General features: G+C 41.4%; 1 protein-coding gene across 3 annotated transcripts in view; it reads left to right on the top strand.

The window, feature by feature from the left end:
• The first annotated feature begins 8,378 nt into the window (after nt 1-8,378).
• The window catches only part of ATG10 (autophagy related 10), a 275,884-nt gene continuing 263,222 nt past the window's right edge, over nt 8,379-21,040 (top strand). For 2 of the 3 annotated variants that reach the window (XM_005903763.2, XM_070373076.1), the window contains exon 1: nt 8,385-8,428. The gene's annotated coding sequence lies outside the window, so the exon portion shown is untranslated. Of the gene's footprint in view, nt 8,429-21,040 lie in introns of all 3 variants that reach the window. The other variant, XM_070373075.1, reaches the window with a different exon arrangement.

Raw genomic sequence — 21,040 nt, forward strand, 5'->3', positions numbered from 1 at the left:
CCTACACTGTTGGTAGGAATGTAAATTGGAGTAGCCATTATGGAGAACAGTATGGAGGCTCCTTAAAAAATTAAAAATAGAGTTACCATATGATCCAGCAACCCACTTCTGGGCATATATCCTGAGAAAACTCTAATTTGAAAAGATACATGCACCCTATGTTCATAGCAGCACTGTTTACAGCAGCAAAGACAAGCATGCAGTCATACTAAGTTGCTTCAGTCATGTGTGACTCTTGTGACCCCATGGACTGCGGCCCACAGGACTCCTCTGTCCGTGGGATTCTCCAGGCAAGAAACCTGGAGTGGGTTGCCATGCCCTCCTCCAGGGAATCTTCCCAACTCAGGGACTGAACCCATGTCTCTTATGTCTCCTGCATTGGCAGGCAAGTTCTTTACCACTACTGCCACTTGGGAGGCCCAGCCAAGACTTGGTAGCAACCTAAATGTCCATGGACAGATGAATGAATAAAGAAGATGTGGTGTATAAATACAATGGAATATTCCTCAGCCATAAAAAAGAATGAAATATTGCCATTTGCAGTAATATGGATGAACATAGAGATTGTCATACTAAGTGAAGTAAGTCAAAGGCAAACATCATATATCATTTATATGTGGAATCTAAAAAATGATACAAATGAACTTATTTACAAAACAGAAACAAACTCACAGAAAAAGACTACCACAGAGGACGTAGAAGGAGGAGGGACAATTAAGGAGTTTGGGATTAACAGATACATAGTACTATATGTAAATTAAACAAATACCAAGAATTTACTATATGGGACAAAGCTGGCTTAAAACTCAACATTCAAAAAACAAAGATCATGGCATCCTGTCCCATCACTGCATGGCATATAGATGGGGAAACAGTGGAAACAGTGCAGTAATGTCTCTGCTTTTTAATATGCAGTCTAGGTTGGTCATAGCTTTGCTTCAAAGGAGCAAGCATCTTTTAATTTCATGGCTGCAAGTCACCATCTGCAGTGATTTTGGAGCCCCCCAAAATAAAGTCTCTCACTGTTTTCATTGTTTCCCCATCTATTTGCCATGATGGGACCAGATGCCATGAGCTTAGTTTTCTGAATGTTGAGTTTTAAGCAAACTTTTTCACTCTTATCTTTCACCTTCATCAAGAGGCTCTTTAGTTCTTCTTCACTTTCTGCCATAAGGGTGGTGTAATCTGCATATCTGAGGTTATTGATATTTCTCCCAGCAATCTTGATTCTAGCTTGAGCTTCACTCAGCCTGGCATTTTGCATGATGTACTCTGCATATAAGTTAAATAACCAGGGTGACAATATATAGCCATGACATATTCTTTTGCTGATTTGGAACCAGTCTGTTGTTCCATATACAGTACTAACTGTTGCTTATTGACCTGCATACAGATTTCTCAGGAGGCAGGTCAGGTGGTCTGGTATTCCCATCTCTTGAAGAATTTTCTGCAGCTTCTTGTGATCCACACAGTCAAAGGCTTTGGCATAGTCAATAAAGCAGAAATAGATGTTTTTCTGGAACTCTCTTGCTTTTTCCATGATCCAGTGGATGTTGGCAATCTGATCTCTGGTTCCTCTGCCTTTTCTAAAACCAGCTTATACATCTGGAAGTTGTCTGGTCATGTACTGTTGCTAGCTTGAAGGATTTTGAGCGTGACCTTGCTAGCGTGTGAGATGAGTGCAATTGTGCAGTAGTTTGAAGATTCTTTGGTATTGCCTTTCTTTGTGATTGGAATGAAAACTGAACTTTTGCAGTCCTGTGGCCACTACTGAGTTTTCCAAATTTGCTGGCATATTGAGTGCAGCACTTTCACAGCCTCATCTTTTAGAATTTGAAATAGCTCAGCTGAAATTCCATCACCTCCGCTAGCTTTGTTTATAGTAATGCTTCCTAAGGCTCAGTTGACTTCACACTCTAGGATGTCTGGCTCTAGGTGAGTGATCACACCACTGTGGTTTCCAAGTCATGAAGTACTTTTTTGTACAGTTCTTCTTGTATTCTTGCCACTTGCTTTTAATATCTACTGCTTCTGTTAGGTCCATACAGTTTCTGTTCTTTATCATGCCCATCTTTGCTAGGAGGATTATACCAACTACTTTGAGGAAGGGACAGGTATTTCCAGGAATTGGGCCTTCACCCAGTTTTTGGTCATTGATCGTCAGCCTTGGAAGTGTCATGGCACTTATGGGTGTGTTATTTAGCTTGTTGATGTGTGTGTTTGTGTGCTCAGTCATGTCTGACTCTTTGAGATCCCATGGACTATAGACCACCAGGCTCCTCTGTCCATGGAATTTTCCAGGCAAGAAATATTGAAGTGAGTTGCCATTTCCTTCTCCAGGGGATCTTTCTGACCAGGGATCACACCTGAGTGTCTTGGGCCTCCTGTACTGAGTCCAGGAAGACTCTTTACCACTTAGGAAGTGTTGATGCATTACAGTGAACATATATATATTCAGATGGTTAGATGGCATCACTGACTCAACGGAAATGAATTTGGGCAAACTCCAGGAGATAGTGGAAGACAGAAGAGCCTGGCGTGCTGCAGTCCCTGGGGTCACAAAGAGTTGGACTCAACTCAGTGATTGAAGAACAACAATATACTGAGGCTCAAGGTCTAATGGAAGTTGACTTGTCCACCATCTTGGATCCATTTGATTATATCAGTTTACGTTGTATCCTTGGGCTATGTCATTATTTTAAACTTTGTGCCCTGTCCCCTTCCCTCCTACTTCCATTTCACTGCCCAGTACTCCACATATTCATCCTGCTCATCTTTGCTTCCTTCCCACAAACTTTGGCAACCACCAATCTTTTTACCTTTCTATAGTTTTGCCAATTATACTTTTTTCCCTTTCACTCTTTTAGGTAATTTCTGTGCACACAGAGCTTCAAGATAAGTTTCTTATCTCTGCCATACAATCAGATTAGCTCCTCTATTTTGTGTAATATATCTTTTCCTAAGGACCTCCTGGAAGGTGGTAGAGGAGATCTGACTCCTACAGGCTGCACCAGAGACAGTTGTACCCCAGTATCCTCTTTTCCCTTCTTTCTTTTAGTAAAATCATCTCACATTGTGAAGGTTTTACTGAGCCCTTGGGTACCTAGCTAGAGACTATACTTACTACTTTCCTGGTATCTTAGTGTGGCTCATAGGATATGAACAGAAAGAATATGTACAAAAGAATTCATAGGTTAAAAGAAAACAAATTTCATGCAAAGATGAGCTCGATAAAGGACAGAAATGGTATGGACCTAACAGAAGCAGAAGATATTAAGAAGAGACGGCAAGGAAACACAGAAGAACTGTACAAAAAAGATCTTCATGACCCAGATAATCACAATGGTGTGATCACTGACCTAGAGCCAGACATCCTGGAATGTGAAGTCAAGTGGGCCTTAGAAAGCATCACTATGAACAAAGCTAGTGGAGGTGATGGAACTCCAGTTGAGCTATTCCAAATCCTGAAAGATGATGCTGTGAAACTGTTACACTCAATATGCCAGCAAATTGGGAAAACTCAGCAGTGGCCACAGGACTGGAAAAGTTCAGTTTTCATTCCAATCCCAAAGAAAGGCAATGCCAAAGAATGCTCCAACTACCGCACCATTGCACTCATCTCACACGCTAGTAAAGTAATGCTTAAAATTCTCCAAGCCAGGCTTCAGCAATATGTGAACCGTGAACTTCCTGATGTTCAAGCTGGTTTTAGAAAAGGCAGAGGAACCAGAGATCAAATTGCCAACATCCGATGGACCGTAGCAAGAGAGTTCCAGAAAAACATCTATTTCTGCTTTATTGACTATGCCAAAGCCTTTGACTGTGTGGATCACAAGAAGCTGCAGAAAATTCTTCAAGAGATGGGAATACCAGACCACCTGATCTGCCTCTTGAGAAATTTGTATGCAGGTCAGGAAGCAACAGTTAGAACTGGACATGGAACAACAGACTGATTCCAAATAGGAAAAGGAGTTCGTCAAGGCTGTATATTGTCACCCTGGTTATTTAACTTATATGCAGAGTACATTATGAGAAACGCTGGATTGGAAGAAACACAAACTGGAATCAAGATTGCCGGGAGAAATATCAATAACCTCAGATATACAGATGACACCACCCTTATGGCAGAAAGTGAAGAGGAACTCAAAAGCCTCTTGATGAAAGTGAAAGTGGAGAGTGAAAAAGTTGGCTTAAAGCTCAACATTCAGAAAACGAAGATCATGGCATCCAGTCCCACCACTTCATGGAAAATAGATGGGGAAACAGTGTCAGACTTTATTGTTCTGGGCTCCAAAATCACTCCAGATGGTGACTGCAGCCATGAAATTAAAAGACGCTTACTCCTTGGAAGGAAAGTTATGACCAACCTAGATAGCATATTCAAAAGCAGAGACATTACTTTGCCAACAAAGGTTCGTCTAGTCAAGGCTATGGTTTTTCCTGTGGTCATGTATGGATGTGAGAGTTGGACTGTGAAGAAGGCTGAGCACTGAAGAATTGATGCTTTTGAACTGTGGTGTTGGAGAAGACTCTTGAGAGTCCCTTGGACTGCAAGGAGATCCAATCAGTCCATTCTGAAGGAGATCAGCCTTGGGATTTCTTTGGAAGGAATGATGCTGAAGCTGAAACTCCAGTACTTTGGCCACCTCAGGTGAAGAGTTGACTCATTGGAAAAGACTCTGATGCTGGGAGGGATTGGGGGCAGGAGGAGAAGGGGACGACAGAGGATGAGATGGCTGGATGGCATCACTGACTCGATGGATGTGAGTCTGAGTGAACTCCGGGAGTTGGTGATGGACAGGGAGGCCTGGCGTGCTGCAATTCATGGGGTCGCAAAGAGTGAGACACGACTGAGTGACTGATCTGATCTGATAACCCTATTTTGGATTCTTTTTTTTTTTTTTTCCATTTTATGTGTCTCAGCAAAACAAATAAACAAAACAGCAGAAGACTCAATTTCTCTGAGGCTCTATGGGGAACATGGACATTTAAAGTGTAATGAACAAACAGAAGCCTGTGAGGATGAAAAAAAGCATGGTCAGGAAGCTAGAAGGAGAATCAGGGGATTGTGGTCTTATGAAACTAAGGGAAGCAAGACTTTTTTTTTTCCCCCCCAAAGAGGTAACTTTTTAAATTTTTTTTTCACTTTACAATATTGTATTGGTTTTGCCATACATCAACATGCATCTGCCATGGGTATACATGTGTTCCCCATCCTGAAACCCCCTCCCACCTCCCTCCCCATACCATCTCTCTGGGTCATCCCAGTGTGCCAGCCCCAAGCTTCCTGTATCCTGCATCGAACCTGGACTGGAGATTCGTTTCTTATATGATATTATACATGTTTTAATGCCAATCTCCCAAATCATCCCCCCCTTCCCTCTCCCACAGAGTCCAAAAGACTATTCTATACATCTGTGTCTCTTTTGCTGTCTCGCACACAGGGTTGTCGTTACCATCAAAACTTTTTAGGAATGATCAACACATCCAAATGAAACAGACAGATCAACATGTCCAAATAAAACAGACAAATCCAATAAAATAAGGGATGAAAATGATCAATGATTCATAGGTCATTACTTTAAGTCTTGAGTTTATATCTATAAAATGGGTACCTCATGTGGTTATTAAGAGATTTAAACTAAACACAAGCTTCTTGGAACTCCCCTGGTGGTCCAGTGGCTAAGACTCTGCTCTAATGCAAGGGGCCTGGGTTTGATCTCTGGTCAGGGAATTAGATCCCATATGACACAAATAGAAGACCCCACACACCACAAGCAAGATCGAAGATATCATGTGCCACAACTAAGACCTGGTACAGCCAAATACATAAATAAAATAAATAAAAATAGAATATTAAAAAAAAGCTACTGGTTTGTGGTAGGTGTCAATAAATTTTATGCTTTCCTTTTGCTCCTTTTGTGATTAATTCATAGTTTTATTCAAATACTAATTACTCGTAAGGAGCCCTGCTGGAGGCTGAGGATGCAGTAATGACAGACTCTGCCCTAAAGTACTCTACAGAGTACAGACTGCCAGTACCATCCTTCGCCATGAGTGATATGAGAGGAAGTACATGGAAGTTACCTGATTTACTTTAGTTTGTTGCTTTTGGTAGGCCAACTATGCATTTTATAGCATCACTTACTCAATGGACATGAGTTTGAGCAAACTCCAAGAGACAGTGAAGGATAGGGAAGCTTGGTGTGTACTACCATTCTTGGGGTCAACAAAGAGTCAGACACCACTTAGCGACTGAACAACAACAAGGTTAATTATAAAACTTAAAACCATCTCAAATTAAAAAAAAATTGTTAATATGACGTGGTGGTGTTGATGCATGAAAAGTGTTTCTAATTAGTGAATACAATGTAAAGGAATGCATTCTCATCTTTGTATTACAGATTTATGTTTTTAAGGTTGCTCTTGACTTTTGAAATGGCACACTCTGTGGAGTATGTCTCTTTCTAAACAAATCCACTTCTTCTCCATCACTATGTTTCTCACTGATTCTTTGTGATGAGACATCAAGAACCTGAGCTTCATTAATTCCCAAAACCAGTAACTGCTTGGATCTGCTCTTTGGGACTCACGGAAGGTCTAGGAGACAAAAGCCTTTTTCTACAAACAATAACTGGGGGAAACGCTTCCTCCCGAAACTCAGGAGCAACTGATTTCCAACAGAGGGAAGGGCAGGGATATGATTCTGGGTCACCAGCCTTATCCCAATGTTACAGTAAAAGTATTCGTCTGGCAAAAAAAAAAAAAAAAAGATTTATGTTTTTAAAATCACTGGGTAAAGTTGGAGACACCCACCAGCTGAAATTCTCTCACTGCTCCATGCTTTTCAAAAAAGCAAATGAATAATTTTAATTGGCAGTTATCCAATTAATTTATATCTACAGTTGCTCAAACATGTTAGGACACTCATTTTTACTACTGGTATCTTCTTTAAAATTGAGTTTTAACCTATTTTACACGCAGTTTTTAAGAGTTTTGTCACACGAAGGTAAAGTTCTATTACCCCTCAAAATTTCCTCAAGCCCCTTTTTAGTCATTCCCTTCCTCTGATTACCACTGATCAGGGTTGTCCCTTTTTGGCTCAGATGATAAAGAAGCTGCCTGCAATGTGAGAGACCTGGCTTAGTCCCTGGGTCATGAAGATCTCCTGGAGAAGGGACCGGCTACCCATGCCAGTATTCTTGCCTGGAGAATTCCATGGACAGAGGGGCCTGACGGGCTATAGTCCACGGCACGCAAAGAGTCGACGCGACTGAGCGATACATACACACACACACACACACAGTACTTTGAAATAATTGTAAACTCACAGGAAATTGTAAAAATCGTACATAGAGTTCTGAGCATCCAACACCTAACTTTCTCCAGTGGTGACATCTTACATAACTGTGGTACAAGATCAATACCATGTTCTGTCTGTTTGCAGGCAGGTTTTCCTTTCACTTCTTTGCCTGTGTTTACTCATTTCTTTTGACACAAATTTAATTCTGTCGTGTTAAAAGGAGCAGATGCTAGTTTTCCCTCAGATGTCTGCCGTTTCATTTTCAGTATTTCAGTTGGATCACCCCTGTTACTCCCTGCATTTTCTCTCGTCTTTTTTTTTATTCCACCACCCCGCGCCCCAATTTAATCCTGCAGCTAGTTTTTTTTTCCCCTTGAGCTTTGTGCCAGACTGTACTATGGTCAGTTCTCCAGTCCCTAACTTCTATATCGGTCCGTAAGTTTTAAAGGTGGTCGTGCTAGTGCTTAATTGTGTTCACAGTAGTTTGGCAGTGTGTGTTTTGAGAGCCGACACGGTTCTCCAACCTCTGAGAACACTCTAGGCGCACTGAATGGTTCAGCTCCGTTCTTGCCCTACCTTTCTCCATTGGGCATCCTTTTATTTTCTAGATATTTGGTTGTTTGTAGGAGGAGAGTATGCAGAGATTCTCGAAGTCGCTGACAACCCCTCCCCTTTCTCAATGCGCCTCCTTTGTGCCGCGCTGAGATAACCCACCTCCTTGGGGTTCTCGAGGCCAGAGAGGTGCGGGGCGGAGCCTCGGCAGCGGCCTTTAGAAACCCCAGGGAGGTCACGCCCCGCGGCCCGGTCCAGACGCACGCGGCCCACTACGTCAACCGCCGGCGCGAGCCCGTCCCGGGGAGTGCGGGAGATGCAGTGCGCATGCTCCCTCTGAGTCGCCTCAGGCGACGGCAGCTGAGGGCGGGCTAGGGCTCTTTCAGTTGTGGGCGTCCCTGCTGGTTGGTTCTGCTCCTCTGCCGCAGCCCCTTTTGCCCCCGGGGGCTCAATTCTCTGGTCCTCGCGATCGCTGGCTGGGCGGTGGGGCCCTCACCCCAGCTCCCCTCCCCCAACTCCGTCGCCCCGCCCCCTCTGGGCTGGGCGGCCGGGTCTGGGGCCGAGCGGAGCGGGGTGAGTATTCCCACAGCTTTTGCCGGCAGAGTCTCTTCACCGCTCTCTTGCTCGCCCGGGCGTCACACAACTCCTGAGATAGGGGGGAAGGGAGGGCGAACGTGGGCGGGAAGCTGCCCAGCCCTGAACAAAAGGGCGGGGACGCGGGGCTCCAGCCAGTGAAATGTAGGCCGGGTCGCGGCGTGGGGACGAGCTGCCCCGGGGTCTGGACCCCGCTCCTGGGCCGCTATCGTGACCTTACCCTCTACTTATGTAGTTCCTACCCCGGTTTAAAGCCAGTCCCCATTTAGAATGTCTTTGCCTCCTAATCTTGAAACAAAGGATATTAATGTACTGGGATTCCATTAGTCAAGTATTATTTAACCTGAAGGAATTATTATTCTTTAAGTAATAGGAATTTTTCTTCCAAGTAACCTGTGTACTCTAAAATGATGACTGGGGGATGGGCGGGATAAAGGAATGTTAGTTACCGGATTTATAGAGCCAAACTTTTATGATAAACATCCTCCAAAAGGCAAAAGGATTGCTACACTGTCTTTTCAAAGTAGAGCCTTGTCTAATAGGCCCACCTGTTAGAGACTCAGTTATCTAGGGAACTATACTTTTGGTTGACATAGTATTGTTTAGGGCCCAGGCTTTGCAGTTACTTTTTTTTTTTTTTTTTTGTCTAATGGAGATGCAAATTACTTCTGACTGGGAGAAAAAAAATTACGCTGAAGGTTATAGTTTTATTGCCCTATTTCCAAGATTTGTAAAAATAATTTTTACCATTCAGCTTGTTACTTCATTATGAATTCAGTAAATCTTTGCCACAGGCTCACTTTGTATGAATCGTGTTTATAACGTTGCAAAAATTATACTTTGACAATGGCCTCACTCTTTAGTAGTAAAAACATACTTTATACTTTAAAGAATTGGAAAGCATAGGCCCTGAATAGTATTCCACCTATCCTTCTCACTTCTGAAGGGTCAAATATGGACAAGAGAGGATCTTTACAAAATGAGCTTTTAAGTTTCTGAGAATGATAAGCAACCCCTTATGAAAAACAAGTAGGTTAAAGTTTATATAAGAAATTTCTTTAAGACTGGGCTTGATTTAATTATTGACATCTTTGAAGCCTAGATGTGTTCAGTTCAGTTCAGTTGCTCAGTCGTGTCCGACTCTGCGACCCCATGAACCTCAGCAGCCAGGCCTCCCTGTCCATCACCAACTCCCAGAGTCCATACAAACCCACCTCCATTGAGTCGGTGAGGCCATCCAACCGTCTCATCTTCCGTCGTCCCCTTCTCCTCCTGCCCTCAATGTTTCCCAGCATCCGGGTCTTTTCAAACGAGTCAGCTTTAGAGATGTTTTTAGGGACCCTAGAGGGAGTGTTTGAGACATAAACATTATCTGTGGCTGCTGCTTATGCTAAGTCACTTAAGTCGTGTCCGACTCTGTGCGACCCCATAGATGGCAGCCCACCAGGCTCCCCTGTCCCTGGCATTCTCCAGGCAAGAACACTCAGGGAACCGTAATAAGAACAAAATGCCCTAGAGATTGTTTGGTGATTAACAAGTGTCTTCAGGGGTCATATTTCTGGGTATAAAACAATTGGAAAGTAGGGGATGGAGAATAAATCCTACCTAAAAACATCCAAATTAGGGAGAGGCTGCTGAAATTTATGCGGAACCCGAGGGTCCTCTAATGTAACTGGCACCCTAGGCCTTAAAGTGCTTGATTGTGTAGGTTTACAGGACCCAGAAAGAATAGTTACTAATATGAATTCAGCTTCAAAGTTAGGGTTAGTTCATATCACTGTTGTATAATAGCTTTTGGAAAAAAACTGTAATCATCTCTTTTGAGTTCAAGAATTTATAGTTTCCTTTTGTTTACTGTTTCAAATAGAATCTCTCTATAGAGTTTTAAGTAGATTTAGAAACTGTACCACCTGCCTTCCACATACACATACAAACACCCCAGTATTCCTTAATCTACATTCTCTATTTAGGCTATTTACCTGTCTACTCTGCCTCATTTCAGCCTGTTCCTAGATTCACTGCCTGCCCCCCAACCCCTCATCATCTTCATTTTTTGTAATAGCTCTGCCTTTCAGTGTCCTTTTGTAATTCAAGGATTACCTGAAATGTAATTACTCTAGAGCAGAAGCTCTGATTCCACACTGACTGCCTTAGGTCAAATTGCCACATTTAACAACTGGTACCTTGGACAAATTACTTAACCTCTCTATCCCAATTTTTTCATCTATAAAATGGAGAAAATCATAGTAACTACCTCATAGGGTTGCTATGAGGATGTAACAAGCTAATATGGTTTTTAATTCATAGGGTGGCTCAATGGTAAAGAATCCGCCTACAGTGGAGGAGACTTGAATGTGATCCTTGGGTCAGGAAGATCCCCTGAAGGAAATGGCAGCCCACTCCAGTATGCTTGCTTGGGAAATTCCATGGACAGAGGAGCCTGGTGGGCTACAGTCCGTGAGATTGCAAAGAGTTAGACACAACTGAGTGACTAAATAACAACAACAAATTGTACATAATAAGAACATACAAAACAAATAGAAATGAGAGTTGTAAAAAAATGACACGTGAATAGAAAGATGAGGTTGGGGTATATTGGGTATGTGCGTGCTCAGTTGTATCTGAATTTTTGTGTCCATGGACTGTACCACTCTAGGCTCCTCTGTCCATAGAATTCTCCCGGCAAGAATACCAGCAGGGGTTGCCATTTCTTCCTCCAGAGGGAGTGTATTATACTCAAATATATAGTGGTGGGATATAGACTAAGTTCTGAGCTTCATGATGGTCATTGAAAAGAAAGAAATGTATCACTTGCTGAGGAAAAACACAGCTTCCTTGGATGTATTTAGTGAATGAAATGTATATTGTGATAACAGATACGCATTCAAAAACATACAAAGAAGCCCTAGGGTTAAGTTCATCAGACTTTGTTAAGCCTAACCTGCTTCTCATTTTTTCTCAAAGAGCGCTCAGTTCAGTTCAGTCACTCAGTCATGTCTGATTCTTTGTGACTCCATGAACTGCAGCACGCCATGCTCCTCTGTCCATCACCAACTCCCGGAGCTTACTCAAACTCATGTCCATTGAGTCAGTGATGCCATCCAACCATCTCATCCTCTGTCATCCCCTTCTCCTGTCTTCGGTCTTTCCCAGCATCAGGGTCTCTTCCAATGAGTCTGTTTTTCACATCAGGTGGCCAAAGTATTGGAGTTTCAGCTTCAGCTTCAGTTCTTCCAATGAATATTCAGGACTGATTTCCTTTAGGATGGACTGGTTTGATCTCCTTTGCAGTCCAAGGGACTCTCAAGAGTCTTCTCCAACACCACAGTTCAAAAGCATCAATTCTTCGGTGCTCAGCTTTATGGTCCAACTCACATCCATAACATGACTACTGAAAAAACCATAGCTTTGACTAGATGGACCTTTGTTGGCTCAACCACCATTTTTATGGAACTGTTCTGTACATTGCAGAATGCTTATTATACTTGGTCTTTGAGCACTAAATGGCAATAGCAGACTGCATCTCTGCATGCCCCACCCCACCTCTTTGTTTACAATCCAGTATGATCCTACTCATTTCCAAACAACCCCTTCAAGAGTGGTTCTTCCTGATGTAGGGGGCCATTGGACCTTATTTTCTTACTTTACGCAACCTATGCTTCATCTACTGCCATTTTTTTTTTTTTAAAACTTAGCTCATTCTTTTCAGGTCCTGTCTTGCTGGAGCTATTCCATCTTTTGACATACTTTTGTTTCCACCTGGTAGGCTCTTATTCAAGTTTCAAAATTCAGTTCCAAGTTTTCCAGATTCCCTTTTTCTGGAGTCTTCTCTGATTTTCCCCCCAAAATTCTGATACTTCTTCCTCTGAGGACCTACACACATAAAATCTTGTAGAAATAAGAAGGCATGTTAATCTAGTCTTTAATTAAGACTTTGCAAGAAGAAAATGTCCAACTGCTTTTTATTTTTTTTTGAAAAAGTAATGACACTTGGTAATATATTTTAAAAACACATTGCTCTGTTGTGAATTCAGACTCTAGACCAGTGCTGAGTCTGGAACCTCTGAAACAGTGTTGATCTTTTTGTACCATCTTATTTCTTGAATATCTTTGGCCACGGTCATAAGCTTTTAGTTCCTGGTTCTGGTCTAATTAGCATATGTGCTGACGAGTTAGTGCTCCAAGTCCCACTATTCAAAGGCAGCAAAAGAATTTGAGCTGGTGGATCAGTTCAAATCATCATTGGAGGAATAATTTCTCTCAGATGTATGCAGAGAAGTCTTGTTTTATGTAAAAACATGATAATCTTATAAAAGTAATGACACCAGTATCAGAAAGGTTAGATGTCATCAAATGTTTGAATGGGAAAAGATCCAATTTATGAATAGGCTTGAGAGTTTAGTTGAAGAAAGGTGCTATTAAGAGGTAGATATGTGAAATAAATTCATTTCAAAGTTTGAATTTTTTTAGTATTTTCACTTAGAATATACAGCATGCTTAACTCTGTTATAAGGTTATGTGTGTGTGTGTGTGTGTGTGTTAGTTGCTTAGTTGTGTCTAACTCTTTGCAACCCCATAGACTGTAGCCCTACTAGGCTCCTCTGTCAATGGGATTCTCCAGGCAAGAACACTGGAGTGGGTTGCCATTTCCTTCTCTAAAAAGAACTATAGAAAGAAAGTGAAGTCAGTCGTGTCCAACTCTTTGTGACCCCATGGACTGCAGCCTACCAAGCTCCCCCATCCATGGAATTTTCCAGGCAAGAGTACTGGAGTGGATTGCCATTTCCTTCTCCTATAAGATATGAAATTATAAGTCACAAGTCCTCAGCTGTTTAAACATTGCTCTGTCATCTCTGGTGGAAGAAATGGCTGTCGCTGCACTGATTTTTGTTCCTTTGGAGGCAAGCTGTTTTTTTTTTTTCTGTCTGCATTTTTGTTTTCCTTTTTGTTCTTTAAATAAATTCCATAGACTACCTCTAGGCATAGGCTTCTTTCTAGCATTTTTCTCAAACATAGTGAATCCACTCAATTTATGGGAGTAAATCTTTTTAATCTTTCTTTTACTCAGCTCAGGGAAAAATTTTCAGTTGTATGTTTGCTTATGATTTCAGTTCAGAAATGCCAGTTATTTGTAGGTTGGATCTGTGTTCTTTGTCCTTCCTAGCAATCAATGTGCATTGTTTTCTTCTTGGTCCTTTTTTTTCTGTGTTTAGAGATCATCTCATGTGTATATGTTAAAATGTTAATAAGATTTTTTTCCCCCCAGCTTCTGTACTTCTTTTTTTTGTCTTTTGTATAGAACTTGTCTCCTATTATATGTTTGAATTCCCTTCCAGTTTTTTCTTCTTCAGTTTCCTTTTTAATCTTAGCTGTTGTTTTCCTTCTCATTTCTTACTTTTCAAAGACTTTTTTTTATTTGCCCTTTTCCTTTTTCAATTGGAGAATGAACTGGCAACCCAGTCTGGTACTCTTGCCTGGAGAATCTCATGGATGGAGAAGCCTGGTAGGCTATATTCCATGGGTCGCAGTGTCAGACGCGACTGAGTGATTTCACTCACTTAGTCACTCACTTTTTCAGTTGGGAAAGTAAAGGGATAATTTCTGAGTTTTCCCTTGTTTCCTAATGTAAGCCCATGATAGGAACAAGCTTTCTTCTGTATGGCGGTGCTCCTTTTTCTTATGGTGCGCAAGCTTCAGCTTGGCCCTGTGCTGTTAGTAAGGTTTTTGGTTTTCTTAGTTTTTACAAAAGAGGGACTTCTGTAGGGATGGTGTTGCTCATTCTTGTCAGACTGAGTAAGCTTCTTGCATCCCCTTCACTACAGTTAGATGCTGGAGGACTCTTCTCAGTATTAGGTTGGAAAGCACGTTGATAGATACAACCCAATTTATGAAGGATCGATCTTTCTGTACTTAGGAGAGGCCTTTCCTATTATTTAATCTTTCAGGCCTGTGTCTCTAATGAGGGGAATATTTTGGTGTAATTTGAAATGATGTATCGTTTTTGAATGTTTGGGAGGGGAAAGAGTAAGTGGTGTGATACTGTTTTTCTGAGAATTTGTTCTGTTCCCATAACCACCTGTTGCTGACTTTACATAACTGTACGCAGTTCTCTACAGGCTTCACCTTCCATTTCTGGCCATGAACATTGTATCATTGAGAGATAATGATCTTGAAAGAGAATTACCAATGGGTATTGGAAGCCAGTAGTGGCATTTGTCAGTTTCTGTGGTGTAAATATTCCTGTTGTGGTTAATTTCAAGTTGTCAACTTGATATCAACTAGCTCCCCGAACTCCTGAAAACTTAACAGCTGATTCTCTGATACAATCCAGCTCCCTCATACCACTGCATAAAATTTCTCTGAAGAAAATGCTCCCTAGGTGCTTGGAATATGAGGGAGATTTGAGGAAAGAAAGCAGTCACATGAATTCTGTCCTCAGCTCCACACTGTGGGGGCACTGCAGGCTCTTTTTTTTCTGAAGGAAATATAGAAGATATTGAGGAGAGAAATATTGAGGAGAGCTAGATGCCTTCTTGAGGTCTTCCCTGTAGCTCAAATGGTAAAGAGTTTGCCTGCAATGCAGGAGACCAGGGTTTGATCCATAGGTTGGGAAGATCCTCTGGAGAAGGGAATGGCAATCCACTCCAGTATTCTTGCCTGGAGAATCCCCTGGACAGAGGAGACTGGTGGGCTACAGTCTGTGGGGTCGCAAAGAGTCGGACACGACTGAGCAACTAACACTAGATGGCTTCTTACCCTCTTCCTAATTGGACCTCTTGATGCAGAGGCCATAGCAAGCATCAGCTACCAATAAAGCTATCCCAAGTCCCTCAATTCCAGTTTAGGTACAGTGCGTTATCCCATTTAAACTTTGATTTGGGATGTGTGTTTCAGTGGGAAGGAGAAGAGGGAGTGCTGAGTTTGCTGGTCAACTGCTGTCAAGCCTGAACTAACTTCTCTTTTTCTGCTTCCTGTGCTTTTTATTGGGCCTCCCTGGTGGCTCAGATGGTAAAGAATCCACCTGTAGTGCAGAAGACCTGGGTTCAATCCCTGGATTGGGAAGATCCCCTGGAGGAGGGCATGGCAACCCATTCCAGTATTCTTGCCTGGAGAATCCCCATAGACAGAGGAGCCTGGCAGGCTGCAGTCCATGGGGTCACAAAGAGTCGGACACAACTGAGCGACTAAGCGTACAACACAGTGCTATTTATTGGATTACTGGGATCATGCCTGCTGTGCCTCGCCCAGGTTGCCACATGCCTTGAAATCCAGGGCCATTAATATCCCTGTTAAAACAATCTGGTGTTCTAGCATGAACCCTCAAAAGTATCCCTAGTGCTAATTACAAATGCTTGTTTTGGGGCCTTCAGAATTGGGTGATGTTTCTTGTCTGGGCCTAGGATTCTACTTCTAAATTTATACCCTGGTGCTTCTTTACTCTCAAAAATTAGAGGGCTACTACCCAAGGACCCTGCTAGGTAAATGATTAACTAATTTAAATTAATTCCAGCCAAATTCATATAAAGATAATAGGTTGAGTTCACTTCCCTAATTGAATTCATTTTTAAGGAAAAAGCCTAAATCTCCAGTTAAAATGTAGAATTGCTGCAGGGAGGGACAAGGACAGAGGAAGTTGCCTACTTTTATTAGTTACAAATGATCTTTAATGTTTCAAAGTATGCATAGTATGTTCTGTGATAATCACATTTTTGTAAATGATCTGAAGTTCTGGGGAAATTTATATTTCTTAAAATGTTTTAGTCTTCTTATGACTCTGATATACACTGATTTATAGATTCATTAAAAGAAATACCTCTGACTCAAAAAACAAAACCAAAAATCCCTAAAACAGAGAATCAGTTACCCACACATTAGATTAAAAAATCTCATTAAAATATGTGGAGAGCCCCATGTGGAGAGAATTGAAAAGAATTGTTTTTAAAATTAAAAAGAGTTATTTGAACAATGATTATATACACAGTGTTAGAATTCATTGGGGTTACTTTTCTGAAAAGATAATATTTAATATCAGCTCTTTGGATGACTCATCGGAAAAGACCCTGATGCTGGGAAAGATTGAAGGCAGGAGGAGAAGGGGCCGACAGAGGATGAGATAGTTGGATGGCATCACCAACTCGATGGACATGAGTTTGAGTAAGCTCTGGGAGTTGGTGATGGACAGGGAGGCCTGGTGTGCTGCAGTCCATGGGGATGGAAAGAGTTGGACACAACTGAGCGACTGAACTGAACTGAACTAAATAGCAGCAGAATAAGCTTCTTCACACTGTCTAGTTTAGGGCTAACACATAGTTTAGAAAGACTGCTTTCACTTGGTGAGGAAAAAAACATATTCTACCTTTCCAAACTTTAGCCTCTATTTGAACACTTAAAATAAGGTTTTGATTGTTTGAGTTCAAAACAAACAGCTGTTCAGCAAGAGTGAAACTCAAGCAAAATAGATGTACTAACAACTTACACTTTGACACAGAAGAGTTTTGACTTATTTCTAACTTTTCTTTGTAGTAAGAGATGAGAGTTTCATTATTTAGGATAGATGAGAATTGGAATTTGTCTTTTACTGATAGTTCATCTGTATTCTGTTTTTACCTCTGGTCTGAAGATAGCTTAAGTCTGGAAACATAGGCAATTCACATGTCTCGGGTTTTCCATGTGCAAAATAAGGATAATTCTTGCCATTATTGCTTAATAAGTTGCAGTTGTGGTTATTTCTATTTTTGACCATAATTCCTACCTTCTTATAGTTCTATGATTCTAATTTTTGTCCCTACTAGACTGTGAACCTAGTAAAGGACCAGTGTGTTGCAATTTGAAAAGTACATATAAAAATGTTGATTGTATTTTATTTGCGTTTTTAATGAGTTGAAATATTCTTACTTGAGCAAAGAGGTAATAATTACTCAGTGATATTTCATTATACCATATTATGATGATTTGAATTGAGATGGATATCATTTTAATATAATATAGTTCCTAATTTTATAATCAAGCCATAAGTGTTTTTTTTTATTATATGTAACATCCTTGAGCAAAGCCTAGTCCTTAGATAATTTTTAAAAGTATTCAACCAAAAATTAATTAGTGCTTTGATGTTCAGTCATCTTGCTAGTGGCACAGTGCTGTTAATTAGATAAACTATGGCTATTGAGTGAAATTTTATGTTTTGACTCACATTTTGAATAGTTTAGTAAACCTCAAGTAACTGGAGGGCTTAGGGAATGGAGTGTTTTTACTTGGTTCAATTTTGTTATTAAGTAAGGGTTTGTTTGGAATTTATAAAATGTTCCAAAATGTTTTAGTATTCTTTATGAATTAAGTTCAATTTTTCTTTGATTTAGTATCTCTTAGGAGAAGGCAATGGCACCCCACTCCAGTACTCTTGCCTGGAAAATCCCATGGACGGAGGAGCCTGGTAGGCTGCAGTCCCTGGGGTCTTTAAGAGTCGGACACGACTGAGTGACTTCACTTTCACTTTTCACTTTCATGCATTGGAAAGGGAAATGGCAACCCACTCCAGTATTCTTGCCTGGAGAATCCCGGGGACGGGGGAGCCTGGTGGGCTGCCGTCTATGGGGTCGCACAGAGTCAGACACCACTGAAGCGACTTAGCAGCAGCAACAGCAGTATATGTCAAGGTCATCATACAGTTGGAAAAATTATTTCTGTAACTGCTTTGTTTTAGTCTTCCTATTCTCATTCTGTATCCTCTCCCTAAGTGATCAGATGTGTTCTGTTATCTATGAAATGTTGATTGAGAATTAATATTCCTAGCTCAGATTTCTCTTTCCTCCTGAGTTCCAGACTCAAAATGCCTGCTAGATCTCTTTGCTTGGTACTGCACAGACATTTCAAAATCAACTCAAGGGTGCTACCGTCTCACTTCTCAAACCTGCTTTTCCTCCAGGGATCTGTTTCAGCCCATCAGTTGCTCAGTTATGTCTGACTCTGTGCAACTCCACAGACTGTAGCCCACCAGGCTTCTCTGTCGATGGAGTTTTTCAGGCAAGAATACTGGAGTGGGTTGCTATTTCATCCTCCAGGGGATCTTCCTGACCCAGGAATTGAACCTGTGTCTCCTGCATTGGCAGGCAGATTCTTTACCACTGTGCTACCTAGGCAGAGACTACCATTTAAGGCAAAGAGCTAAGACTGTTTCTTGAACCTTTTCTCCCACCAATTGCTTACATACCAAAACCAGCCAAATGTTGTAATGAGTATATTACACTATCAAAATGTCTTTTGAATCTGTCCCTCTTCCACCCTACTGCCAGTCTTTGTTTAATACTATTGTGTCTCTCCTGAATCATTTTGAAAGTGAAAGTGAAGTCCCTTAGTCCTTTCCAACTCTTTGTGACCCCATGGACTATAGCCTACCAGGCTCCTTGGTCCATGGGATTTTCCAGGCAAGAATACTGGAGTCGATTGCTATTTCCTTCTCCAGGGGATCTTTCTGACCCAGGGATTGAACCCTGGTCTCTCGCATTGTAGGCAGACGCTTTACCATCTGAGCCACCAGGGAAGTCTTGAATCATTTTAAGAACTTTTTAACTGATCTCTGTCCAGTCAGATTAGATCTGTATTCTCCTTTGGAAGCCAAAATGCTTACCTGATCAGTTTACTCCCACTTTCAAAACCTTTTGAGCCCTCAGGCTACAAGGCCCTCTTCATCAGCTGTAGTTTTCTCAGTTCCCTTCCTCTACCTCTAATTCAGTTACACAAGAGTTTTTCAATTACCAGAACTTCTTGGGTTTTTGCACATTCTGTTTCCTTTACCTCCTCCTTTTGCTAAGTTAGCTTCTGTTCTTCCTTTTACAGATTTCTTAGATGTCACTTTCTCAATTTGTATGTGCACTGAAACAGATTGTTAACCAGAATTTTGCATGTAAACTGGAGATCTCACTTATATCCTTGAAACATTTGACTGCCTTCATTGAAGCCCCTGCAGCTTATTGACTCTACTGTACTTTATTCCTGTACTCGGTGCTTTCTCTTCCCAAACCTGTTCTCCCACTGTTCCCCTGTTCCTCTCAGATTTTCCATTGTGACCTCAGGAGCACACATCCACAGTTAAAAAACAAACCAACCAAGAATCAAAAAACCTAAACCCTTCATCCATTATTTCCTTTATTACATTCCTTGGAGTAAGGTGTTAAAAAATGTTACCAAGAAAAGGAATTTTGTGGTCAAAAGAGTTGGGAAACCCTGAGTTATTAGTTTCCTCACACAGTGTGCCTTAATCTCCAGGGTGGGAGTGGCACGCGGATATAGTGTTTCTACACGTATCTTATGTGATGTTAACATCTGCCCAGGTTAGTGTTTCCACCAAGTCGTTCTCAAGGAAACTTGATTTATAAACAACAACAAAAAAACTGAAAACCCTCTTTGAATAGAGGCTGTTTTTTCTTCCACCCTGAAGGGCTCAGGATATTGAGATTGCTGGTAACCCCCACTTCTGCAGAGCCAATTTTAGGTTACTTCTTCAGCATCATGGAAATAGTCCTGCTACTTTGAGGCTCATGAAATTCAGCTCTACCAGATACGACAGGGTAGTCTTTTTTTCTCACATGCTGTCTGTAATCCCTGGTAGTGGGTGCCTTGAGCGCCGTCTTGAGAAGGAATCCAAGGCTGTGTTCTTGCTATCGTAAAAAAGGTAGTGGTTTATTAGTGATTATTCTTGATGGTCTTGGCATTGTATTCCATACTTACCACCTCTGTGCTCTACTGTCTTCTACCATTTGCCTGTTGTCATTTCTAATCTCTTAGTTGAACTTCTATATTTTTAAAAGAGCTCTCTGTTCCTGATAGCTCTCATAATAATCCTAAGTAACTTAAGTGTCTGTGTGGAAGACAGCAAACATTATGTCTTATAGTTTTTTAAACTTCCTGAGCTTCAGTGACCTTCATTTCCAAGCTACTTTATATATTTAACTTCCATGGCCGCAGCCGAGACCTTCTCAAGTCCTAAGTCTCATAGCCTTCCCATTCTTTCATTTCCCTCCTTTCACTGCAGTTGTTCTTCACCATCTTTCATATGTAATAATTCTTGATACTGCCATATTTTCCCAGCCCCTTCTCAGCATCTTTTCTTTTTTTACATAATCTGGACCTTGGAGCTGTTGTTCTCAGTAGCATATTCTGTTCCTTCTTTTACCCTTATCCTTTCACTGACTCAGCCAGCAAAACTCAGCTTTATGTGCAACTGCTGGTTCTGACAAGGGGAACTGAGCTGAGCACTGCTGAAGGCAACCACAATACCTCATAGAATGCTGTACTACAAATTCAGGCTCCCAGCCTGTGCTGGGCCTTCCCTTGTGTCTGCTCGTCTTTAAATGCTGTCCTCTCATCTTCTTCACTAGCAATTCCTAATCTATACTTGCTTCCTCAAACACCTCACTGTCCTCTGCCCCTGTATCTGAAAATCTTGTGATCATCAGACTTTGTCTTCCTTAATATTCATCCTCAAATGCCTTTCCTCCAATTGCAAGGAGTGTCATGTTACTCATATCCATCCTCTGGTACTGATGACTATATCTCCTCCCAGCCCCTTTAGGATATTGTTTCATGACTCGCTTT

This window comes from Bos mutus, chromosome 7 (assembly GCF_027580195.1).
Source record: "Bos mutus isolate GX-2022 chromosome 7, NWIPB_WYAK_1.1, whole genome shotgun sequence".
Lineage (NCBI taxonomy): Eukaryota > Metazoa > Chordata > Mammalia > Artiodactyla > Bovidae > Bos > Bos mutus.